Source organism: Cyprinodon tularosa, unplaced genomic scaffold, assembly GCF_016077235.1.
Source record: "Cyprinodon tularosa strain WSP-4 unplaced genomic scaffold, ASM1607723v1 ctg705, whole genome shotgun sequence".
Classification (NCBI taxonomy): Eukaryota; Metazoa; Chordata; class Actinopteri; order Cyprinodontiformes; family Cyprinodontidae; genus Cyprinodon; species Cyprinodon tularosa.
Genome location: NW_024039458.1, coordinates 269,144 through 281,801, shown reverse-complemented (window position 1 = coordinate 281,801; position 12,658 = coordinate 269,144).

The following is a 12,658-nucleotide window of genomic DNA, read 5'->3' as shown; positions in this document are numbered from 1 at the left end:
CTTTGCATTTACCAGTTTAATATAACCCAGTTTTTCTGCACTTTTATTCTTTATGAACTTCAGGCAGAACCAGAGCCATAACAAACATAAGTCTACAATTATCACAAATTACGGGACATCCCTAGGCAGTGAAATTGGTCGTGCCGTCTAGAAACACACAGCAGGTGCGTCTCAGCTTTGGACTGACCTTTCAGCCTTACAAATAAATTGGAAACATATTTGCTGTGAGGAAACACGGGGGGGAAAGCTGCAGGTATGGCCTCTATGGGTTTGAATGGGATTTCAGAGTCTATCGCTCACACTCCCAGCTGCATATTGACTGTTTTAATGCAGCAATGTCCCAAATGAGTATGTTTCAGAGCAGCTATTTATCAGTCAAAGGAGATATTACATTTCTTTTAGAATCATTGTAAAATCTAAATCTTACTGTCAAAATAAACCTCTGAAGGATAGAAGCAGGCTTTAGAAATGTTAGTTTGTCCCTGCTTTATGTTGCAAACATATCATGACTGTTGTCTCTAAATGCATTAAGCTATGATAAAGAACAGCTTTTCCTAAAGCATGAGAAACAAAGACATTATTTCGTAGGTGGTCAGCAAACGTTAGGTCAAAATCCTCAAAAGATTCTGGCCCCGTCACGGTAATTTTTCCAGCCCTATAGCCAAAAGAGACACATCATGTCATAAAGTAGAGGCATATGTTCTTTTAAAGAGTACAACATGGCTAAAACTGCAAATTAAATGGGTGTAAATGTAGAACAGCATGGCAGTGTGCTGTTAGTAAATGAAAGGATGAACCTTAAAGTTTATACATACAGATGAAACAGACCCTTTTTAAGACTTGGTAAAGCTGAAGAGGACAGTTATAAAAATGAGTTAGATACCAAACAACTGGGATTTTCCAGAGAAAGTGTTTATTCATGCATGCTTTCTATATGTTCTTTGAAACAATTCAATTTTATTGCTCTGGCTCTTGGCTATAGATATATTTAGTTTGAAATTGTATTATTGATTTATTTAATCAACATGGATTCTGGGATTGCCATCAAAATCTCTAACGCTTTTGCTTTTCCAGGAGGCAGTGACAATTTTAAAATTAATATAGATAAAATCTAAAGAACAAAGTATGGCTAAAGTTGTTCTAGGCTTTAACAACACTCTTAGTGCGTTGTTTAGGTATTTATGGAGTTAGAAAGATGTTTTTTTTTTTTCTTTGGCACATTGAAGCTATAGTGGAGGATGTTCTTTTTCCGGGTGGATCATCAAAATCAGTGGTCCTCCTAATTGTCAACCATTCTGGTGATATGTTTACATAAAGCTGTCCTACATGCTCGTCCCCATTTTCAATCTAACATACTTAATTGCCAGTACATAACGTACAGGCAAACATAAACACACAGTGCAACAACAATGACAACAACAACAACAACAGCAAAAAAAAACAAGAATAAAAGACAGACTACAATACAATCAGCTAGACTGAAAAAAAAAAGAAAAAAAAAAAGGAACCTTGATCGTGGATCACATAATATTTATAGATTAAATGGGAATATTTATCTTTCCATTATCTATTCACTTTCTACCAAGGTATAGAGTAACAAGAGTCCATCTCCTTATAAACAAAGGCAGTTTCAACTGTAGAATAGCAGTCATATTTTCCATCATTTGGACATGTTTAATTTTCTGCATCCATTCAGATATTATGGGAGGGTCAGGCTGCATCCAGTGGATCGTTATCATTTTCCTAGCAGTCATCAAAAGGATATGTAGAATATAGCATTGGTCTTTGGTCAACTTTTGGGACCACAGGGACCAAAGGTAAATGAATACCCATAATTTTTTCCAGTTTGTCTTGTATGTGTATTTTGTTTTAAGTGCAGAGGGTGGGTCTTTGGAAAATCCTCCACTTTACCTTTAACACAACCAACTTCTTTGTGTCTTCTATTTTTTCACGACTAGCACAGTTGCTCATACATACTTTTAACATAAAAGGTAGATCTGTATTTGTACATAAAAGCCTAAAACAACTTGTGCACATTTATACTTTCTCTTCTATTGCCTCCCAAAGAATGAGTCCACCTGAGAACATTTTAACCTCATAACAAACTCAGCTTTTCAGTGAAGGCCTCAGATGGTTTATCGGAGAAGAGTATTGGACAGAAATAAGTCATAAAGAACACAACAGAAAGGTCTGGGACAAAGCTGTGGAGAAATCTAAACCAGAGTTACTTTATTGAACAATATCCCAAGCTTTGAACATCAAAGCACTGCTCCATACATTATCAGAAGATAGCGAAACTCCAGCACAGCTGCAGAACTATTAAGACTTGGTGGTCCACCTTAACTGACAGTATGTGCAAGAAAGGCATTAATCAGAGGATCAGCTAAAACACTGGTGGTAACTCTAGAATAGTCACAGATATCCATTGCTCAGATGAGATGATCCGTTGATTGGTTAATTACAGTCATGCACCCCTTAATAAAGAAAAATGACCATGTTTAGTTGCCTTAAGTTACATAGAAGGGCATTCTCCTATAAGAAAAGTCCAAATTAGAGCTTTATAGCCAATAGGACTTTATGCGTATGAGAACAGAAATACCCAAAATACGCACCACCACCATGGTACGTCATGGTAGCTGCATCCTGCTGTGGAAGCTTTCACTAGGAACACAAAAACTGATCAGAGTTGTTGGGAATATTCAGCTGGAAAACCTGGTTGCAAAAGTCTGAGGTTTACCTCCTCTGTGGTCAACATCATTTAGTATAAAGCTCTGGCATAATAATTTGGGCTTATCCATATAGGGCCTACTAATGTAGTCAAGTGGTTCAATCAAAGCTCAAAACTAATTAACAGAAAATCTGTGGCAGGACTTGATATTCACATATGCTCATCATTCAAAAAATGACAAAAAAAGTATGACGTGAGTTTTACACTATGGCTTTAAGTGAGCTACAGCACATGCAACCATCCAATTTGTGAGGAATATTGACAAAAACGACGGTTCTCTTAATTAGTTTAGGTTTCTTGGAATATCTGCAATTACTTTTCTGTTACAGAAACTACATTTGTACATTTTTCATTATGAGTATGAGGACTGAGGAGACTAATCAACTGTTTCACAAACTAATGATGACAAAGTCCAGGGGTCTGGATTGAATTTTCGGCCTCATGATATTCAGCCAAACGCTACAAACATCACCTTTCATTATGTCAAGCTCAGTGGATAATTTGCTCGGGCGACCCATTTCAGTTAGCAGAGCGGCTTCAGCAATCTGGTCCTGATGAGTCCTTTTGTTGCAATACCTCCATGCCTGCAGCATGATGTCACTGCCTTTTTTCTAATGCTTCAAACATGTTGAGGATATATTTCCTAAATGGGTCCCTCAAGAGCTGCACCAGCACTCCGTTACTTTTTAGGCTGCAGATGTTATTATTTTAAATTTGAAGTCTTAAACTGTTTATTTGCGCCTAGATCATTGGTTGTAGTTTTGGCGGCACAGCCTCTGCTAAAGAACAAAGAAGATAAAAGAGAGCTATTGTCAATGTCAGGAATTACACTGCAGAGAGATCTAAAGCAGGGTTAGCTTTGAACTTTACCGATGCAAAATTAACATCAACTTTTGCAATCAAAGGACATATATCGTAGTTTTACTTTTTAAGGTGTTTTGCGAGAACTTGGGCTAAGCTTTGGCGCATTACTTGCTATTCACAGGATCCAAAAACGTATGTACAATGCCATTTAAAAGTATTCCGTGCCAAAGCCACCTCTGAAGGTTTGGGATTCCAATAAAACACACCTAGTATTCATAAATCTATAGAAACTGAATAAAATAGTGGTCAGCCTGCCCAAATGACTACAAAAGCATGATAAGTCTATTAGGTCACCCAAAATACCAGAACTACTCTGAAAGCAGCGCAGTCCTCACTTGTCATGGTCAAAATTCTTGCCTCAAAATTAGACGTTTCCCATTATTTTCAATGCAGTTTTTGAAGTATTACATCAAAGAGCTTGACGGAAGCAGCGGAATTCTAATGAATCCAATCATACATCCATCTATCTTCTCCTGCCTAATCTGTCAGGGTCGTGGTGGGGCTGGTGCCCATCTCCGGTGTGGTCTGTGGACGAAATGTGGGGAACACCCTGGACAGGTCGCCAGTCCATCGCAGGGCAACACAGAGACACACAGAGAGATACAACCATGCACACACACATGCACACACACACCTACAAACTCGTTCTGCTATATGTATTGAGGACCATGTGTTGACTCCCATGACTTCCATTGATTTTCAGTCATTTTCAACCCTTTCTATGCCCTAACCCTAACCATTGCCTACAGTATGCATACCTCACCGTAACTCTAACCCCGTTGACACCTAAGCCCTCAACCTAGCCATTAGCATAATAGCACATGAGGACCAGCAAAGTGTTCTTACTTTGCAACAACTGGTCATCTATTTGAGTTGAAATTGGAAAAATTGTCCTCACTCTGAGCACTAGACAGGTACACCCCCCCCCCCCACACACACACACACACTGAAGGACAATTTGGAAATTAAACTGACAATGAAGTTGGAGTACCCAGAGAGAGCCCATCTATGCATTTTTTTTGCATTTAGCCAAATCTGATGTGAAATTTCAATTAAACTTTTAAAAATTAGACTTGTTTCTACATTACCCATGGGTGTAGCAAACAGAAAGTATGGTTAGTAAGCTAGCACAGAACACTGATTATTTATTTGCTGAGGGTTTACTGATTGTGTTGCAATTAGGTAAGCTTCTTGTAATGTTAGCTAGTATTATGAAATGGTACGTGCTATCTGGAGACATAAAGACCGAAGTGTGATTCTAATGGTGCAGTCAGGACACCAGTGGCACAAGGTAAACATGCCCTACATCAGAACTTACTTGACAAGTGTGTGTTAATCTCTTTAGGCCTTTATCGGATAAGTAAAAAGCCAACTAAAGGGGTCGTAAACACTTTTTTTCAGAACTTGAGGAGGTTGAATTTTGTTGTTTCCAACAAGCTATATTATATAAAAACAAAACGTGATGGAAACATCTATTGGCTGAGGTGGATTTTTAATATTTCAAATAAGTAAATGAGCTTAAGAGGAGATGGAAACACATTTGTTTAATAAGTTTTGATGTAGGGAAGATTTACCTCACATTACTGACCAGCTGTTTCTGCTCCTGGGACCTTGAATGTGAGCATTAAGACGGCATTTCTGTCTCCACATTTCTGGATGGCATGTGCCCTCGCTAATACTAGATAACTTGATAAAGTACGTACAACTTGACCAATTGCAACACATTTATTAAAAAACATGCCCCATTAAGCCAGTTTTTACAGTGTACGACTTTTTGCCCTTTTCGGGCCAATTTTCCAGTCATGCCAGAATTTTTTGGATCGAACAGAGTTTCAGCCTCATTGTGCGTCCTGTAGTACACAGTGGGTAACGAGGGGCGATTAGCTTCTCACGACCACCTCGCAATCAGGTCGGGAGAAAATTAAACATGTTTCAATTTCAGTCTGCCCTTGTAGGGTGTCCGTGAGCAGATCCTGCTGTTGAAGCAATGTTAGGAGCATCTACAAGCCGATTTACCAGAACCTCGAGCACTGCGCATGAGCAAACAAGGGAGTTATTCTTCTTCTTTCAGATTGACTGGTCAGACCAGCGCCATCTCTTGGCATTGAGTTCAACGTGTGTTTTTTGGATGTGCAGTATGAGCAGGTAGATCGTATCAGAGCGTCGGGCCTTGTATCGGAGCATCGGGCCTCACAGTGTAAGACCACACATCGCGAGGTGTAAACGTTTAAACCCTGCAGCTTGATTGTACAGTTTGAGTCGTAGCTGAGTACAAAGTTTGAAAGTATTGTACAAAGTTTGCTAAAAATGAGCCAAAACATTTCTTAGTGAAGAAGAGCATCCAAATCAATGCACAACACCAGACAAACACGCACATGTGGAGCCATCAAGTCATGTCTATGTCGTGCATTTGTTCTGCCAAGCCACTGAACCAGGTAAGCCCAATCTTGGACTCTCCTGGTAAAGTGGACTCATTGCTCTGGGCAAGAACAAATACATGACATAGAGAAGACTTTATGGCTTCACATCTCCCACCTCTGCAAACAGATGAAACACGTTATTGTAAAAGCAAATAAAGTGTAAATGCGGATTTGGAGAACTGGTCTAACTGACAGCCTTCATGCTTCCTGTGAAAATATGTTGTCGTGTTCAGCAAACCGCAGTCTTTTAAAACATGGAACAATGAACGAATCTTAAATGGAAACTGGGAACAGCACAGCTGGAAACTGGTTTCCGGAGCTGATTTACATATAGTTTAAAGGGTTTTATGATGATTGCTTACTTGATGTCTTTCACCAAGTCTGGAAGCCAGCGGGTTATCCCTGATATATTTCCAAAGAATGTGACTCCATCTTTGCTGTTGATGATTATTTCTGCCTTTTATTGAATGTGTTTCCAAGTTAAACAGAATGCCCCAACGCTGTAACACAAACCCTATCATTATCTCCATATGAGGTGCATGTTTCATAACAAAAAAAAAAGTTTTTAAATTGTTTTTCAGCTGTGTTCTGTATAAACACTCACCTCAGATTGGTGGGTGGGTTTAAAGAGTTGGTTAACAGCTAATGGGTCTGGCTAAAAGAAAAGTGGATTTCATCCATCATAAAATTACTCTTATTGTGATAAAACAGAAATGTGTGCACATGCTATTTTATAAACTTGAGTCTATCATGTTTGAAACAGTTACTCACTGATGGAAGAACAAGTAAAACAAAACTAGTCTACATTCTATTGCTTAAAATTAAATTGCTTACTGCAAAAAACACGATATAACATCTTTCATGTGTGCAAATCTGAAAAATTTGGTGTGTATTAATAAGCCTGCTCGACTCTAACACTGCTAAATAAAAACTGGTGCAGTCATTTTGTTTTCAGAGGTGCACTAATAGGTAAGTAGTCCACCTATAGGTGATTTAATTTCATTATAAATACAGCTTCTTTTTAAACGTCATGAGGAAGACCCCAAGGAACAAAACACACAGCTCAGAAATAAAGTTGGAGATAAATCTAAAGCAGGTTTAGAGTCAAACTTTGTCACACCGTGTCGTTTAATCCATTATCTTAAAATTAAGAATGTAGACCAAGCAGTAAAGTGAAGAGAATGGATGTATGAAATGAATTGATTAAATTGCCTTTTTTTGAGATGTATATTAAAAAAACTGTGGAATTTAAACAGTAAATTGACACAGAATACTAACTTAGAATAACGAGTCTTTAAAAGGGGTAGTTATGTGATTTTGATGAGATTTTTTTTATTTTATTGCAATATGTAAATTACCGTAGTTAACTTTTCTTTGTTCAACTGTTGAGAAGGTTGGTGGTGGTGGGGGGGACCACTGGTTTAGTGTGACGGACATGGACAGTACTACTTTAGAAATGTGACCTCTTTTTCTTGGTGCTTCTAACAGCTGTTTCCATTTCCTCTTTCTTTTTAAGCTTTACCATCCGGGTTTGATGATAAAGAGCCACACAGTCTGGTTATGTACAGCTGCTTTAATATCATGCTCATTCTCTCACAGTGTGAAACGTTCAAGTATGATGTTGCAGTCTGCATTATGTGGTACACATTTGTTACTTAAGTAGAAGTATAGATACTGCAGTTTAAAAACACTCTGGTAAAAGTTGAAGTATCAACTTGACCTCTTTACTCAAAAGTGAAAACGTATGTGCATCAAAAACGACTTAAAGTATAAAAGTATAAAGTAGCCTTTAAAAAAAACCCAGCCAGATGCCACTATATGAATTGAAAGCTCAATTTTTTGACAATTTTGAAAAATTCTTTGAGATAGGGCCAAGGATGAGGGAGGTCTTGTTGGTCTCCGTCTCCATCTCCCGATACGCTCTCACCTGTGACCTTTCAGGCATTTCAACATCTTTTTCTGAATCTGACATTGTAGCATGGCATAAACAATTCAGGTTTGCAGTTTGATGAACACCTGCCTGCTTCTAAAGATTTCCTGATGATTAACTAATGAGTGTTTGCATTATATGACTCATCCAATTACACTGGTCTTCACTAGATGTGGATGACGCCAATGATCTGCATTGAATGGCGCACATGATGTGAAATAAATATTTGTAAACATTAAACCAAAGCCAAGAGTACCGAGTAATGTTTGTTTTGAAAATGTAAGGAATAGAAAGAACAGATACTTGTGTGAAAATGTAATGAGTAGAAGTCAGAAGTAGAAGGAAAAATAAGTAATGGAGTAAGGTACAGATACCTAAAATGTGTACTTAAGTACAGTAACAAAGTATTTGTACTTTGTTACTTGACACCTCTGAAAGAGTGTTTGAATAAGCTGAAGCTTTTTTGACACTAGATTCATGTTAAGGTTTATTTTTTTAAGAAACCTGCCTTTTTCCTGGGGTTTGACACTCTTCTTCTGTTTATCTAAACAAAACATCATTAGGACCCTTATCTACTGATAATAAGAGCCATTTGCTCAAAGAAACCAGTGAATATGACGTTTATAGCCTTGTTATGGGCTCTAAAACAAAAATGTTGACATTCACCTCGACCATACAGGGGGGAAAAAAACCTTTTTACCAATCTTTTTCTCACTATGTTAGATATTTTTGTACTTTTTTTGTTTTTTTTAGACCTCTAAGGGGAATTACAGCCATGTCTTAGGGTGGTGCCTTCTGTCTATGCCATAACTGGTTCCTGTCGTCACATGGTGTCTCTTAACCTGTGAGTTTTTGTTTTTGATTGTTTTTTATCTGGACCTTGAGTCTAAAATAAAGAATCTTATCTAACACAGACAATAACTGGAGCAGGTGTCTGTCACTCGTGACAGTCTGATGATTTTAAATAACATTTGGCCTAGATGTCTTGAATCATTGAGGTTATTTACTGTGGAATAACCACTCTCCTTACAGGCAGTAAAAACACAGAACGTGTGTCTAACCTGCATTCAGAAGAGATCTTTGGCAGGAAGGGAAGGATCACCACTGTTGCAGATGAAAACATGAAACACTTAGTAAGTGTTAACCTACCAGCAAGGGGCATGACTTCTACATACTGTCATAATATTTTAGAACCAACTGTCTGACTATAATCCAGGGGAGCCACTGCCAACATAGTTTATAGTTCTTTGGTGTTCTTTATCCTGCAGCCTCAGCTATCTGAAGACATGCAGCGAGACCTCAACTTTTATTTTTATTAAGTAATTTCCCTCTGGGATTAATCAAGTATTTCTGATTCTGAATTCACCAGCTCACAAAATTTGATAATCCAGTGACACATCTCCAGAAGAGAAATTTAGAGGGAGACCAAAATGACTTAATGAGTGATAAACGACTAGATTAATGACTAAAATATGGACATGCTTCTCTTACAAATATCTACTATGCCTTAATGGCATAATGAAACCTTTAAAAATGGAAATAAAATTCTGTTGGTCAAATGCAGCAAGATAAAGTAGCAATAATTACAATCACGAATTAATGACAAAAAAAACAACAACAAAAAAAACAAAGGATTGTCCCTCATTGAATAGATCAACTCAAACTGAACTGCCATTGACCAACAACAGCTCGGGAGCCACGACTGTACGATGCGTCAAACTCATTGCCTTTCTGCTGGCATATTATTATGGTGACTCCAACAGATCCCTGATGATACCCTTTTTGGTGTCCTAAGTGGGACTGAGCTAACTTTAGAACCTCAATAACAGACCTCAAGTTTTCTTTTTAATAAGAATGTGTTTGCTATTCTCAGCTTTACTGGTTTCATGGACTCAAAAATTACAAAAAGTGAGCGTATTGCTTAGAATGTTTGCGTCACATCTAAAGTTATCTGATTGAGGCTGACCGAGTTAGTCCCGCCTTTGAAATTAAGCACTACCAGCCCTTTACCAGCCGTGCATGTCGTATCAGTACTTAATTGGCATCAATTGGGAAGGGGCTTGTATTTTGTTCCATGCTAAACTCAGGAGTTTTTGTTGCTCAAATCTTTTAACCTACAGTTCAACAAGATCCTGAAACGGAAAACTAAGCCATACCCTGGCATGATCTCGGTACTCTATTAGAACCATGGAGTGGTTGCCTTGCAGGATGTATACAGTACAGTATGTACTGGTACTCAGTTTATCCACCAGAGTATGACGGCATGTGACGTTTGATCAGCGCATTTGAGAAGAGAAGAGCAAGAGGAAAGCCACAGCAGGAGGTTGAATCTAAAGATGAAGAAGTTTGGACATCTGTCTCTGGGTTATATGGAATTTTGAACATGAAACTAGCAACAGATACCCCACCACTACCAACATTCAAAGTTTCTCCATTGTGTCTTATCTAATCGAGGCAGTCTTTCTTCTTTCTTGTGGATCAGCACAATACTGGATTAATTCTGCCCCCCCGAATCACTCTGTTTCAACTGCATTAGGGGAGGGTGGCCTAGTGTTAGGGCATTGTTCTTGGAATCCAGAGGTTCTGAGTTCAAGCCCAGCTCCCATGGACTGACACTCTGGGTTCCTGAGCAAGACCCTTAACCCCACACCCCAGGCACCGCACAATGGCAGCCTACTGCTCCCCAGGATGGGTTAAATGCAGAGAGTGAATTTCGATGCCCTGTACTTGTGTAATGACAATAATAAAAAAAAGAAAGCTGCATGCCATTTTACTCTTTTACCAAACCGTGGACGAATTTACCCAATAAATGCACCCAAAGTACTTAAAGCTTGCATAAGAATTAACAAAATTTGCATGCCTGCAACTGTGATGGTGGGATCAAAAATTGTGGTTATAGAGACTTGGGGACCCAAAGATGCCCCTCTCTGCTGCAGTTATCTAACTATGAGCTCTGGGCATTTTGCCAAGCTTCCTGCTGTGTTTATTGGCAGGAAAACACACCAGACCTCATTAGGCCGTGTTTGCCACACCAGTTGTTTTAAACTCTTAAATAATTTCTTAGACTGTACATATAGGCAGATTTTGCTGAGTCATTTATTGTAGCTTAGGTAAAGCAAAGTACACCTGGCTCAGTTACATAAAAAGCTTTCCTGCCTTTTCTGTTTTTAAAACATAGGCCTCTGTGTCATAATTATACCCTGGAGAAGCAGAGAAGTTCAAACCCTTTGATTAATTTTAAATTCAAAAGGATACATGACATATAAAAACTGCACATTTAACAGTGGAGTCATTATTGTTTGCATAAAATGTTTGTTTAAAACAAACATTTTATGCCTGAATGATTGATAAGTTGGATTTAAGTGACACAAACCACAACAGTGTATGACTCTATACTAGTTGTAATATTTATAAAGTGACATAATATAAACATGATGAAAAACTGAATTAAATCCTGTAGATTATTTGTTTTGGTCTTAATCCCATTTTTCTGCAGACCTTTGTTTAACCAAAGAAAGCTGTTCTTTTGGTTTTTTTTTTGTTACTTTGAACCCCAATGTAAGAATTTAATCACACGCAGTTTTTTTTTTTGATATTTGTTTATTTTTCCAGAAACACTGTGCCACAAATGTCCACAGCTACGTATAAAACTGTTCAGTAGAAACAAAGCCCTTAGACATTCAATGCAGAAATTGAAAAAAGATGTTGGATGTATTGTTACAATGTGGACACGTAGGTTTTGATAATAATGTGAGGGTTTTTATGTCGTTTGGAGACACTGAGAGTCAACCGTGGTGTACAAGACAGAACATTAATGGGGTGAGAGAAATCACAACCTGCAAAAAAAAGAAAAGGTAACAAGGCAATCATTCTAAAGTTTTTTTTACAGTTAAACCATTACAACTGAATTATTGCTCCGCCTGACGGCATACATATTTCTGTGTGTAGAAATGTCCTCTACTCCAGGGAAAAAATTACGGCTTTAGTGTTCAGGCAAAGAAAGGTGCGTTTCATTTGTTCAATCTCATATCTTAATTCTGATTGTGACATAAGCTGTTTAAACAGAAAACCCATACAGTAAGTGGACTCTGACAACAACCAGATGGCATGGGGAGGCTGCAACATAAATTTCCGAGTGTGTATAAATCTGAGTGTTTGTGCTTTTTGCACTGAGTGTGACACCAGATGATGTGTGTGTCTGCAAAGCACATGCTGGCCGGCATGAAGTGTGAGGTGATGGGTATGTGTGTCTTTTTATTTTGCATACATTCCCACATACCAGCAAAAGGAAAGTGTGTAGGGGGTTGAGTCTGTGCTAGGGGGTGCATGGTTTGTGTCAGCAAATATCTTGCTTCCTCCCATCTAATAATGTCTGTGACTTTCTTTAACTGGGATGTTTTTCCAAAACTATAGTGTGGCTATTTTCTGATCTGCGCATACAAGGCAGTCTATGTCCATATTTAATCATGTGATCTTTCATCGGTGTACTGTAACACCAGCTTTTGTTTAAAGTCTCCTGTTTAAAATCGTTTTTAAATTGTGGTAGTAAAAAGAAAAGAAATTACTTCCACAGTACATGAGAATTTCAATAACTAACGTCCCACATGGGCACTTTTGGGGAAAACGTCCTGATCGGTGGCTTTAGCTTAAAGGAACTGTTACCCCCAGTTTTATTTTCGACTGTTACGCTTCCTGCTATTACATTTCACGAAAAAA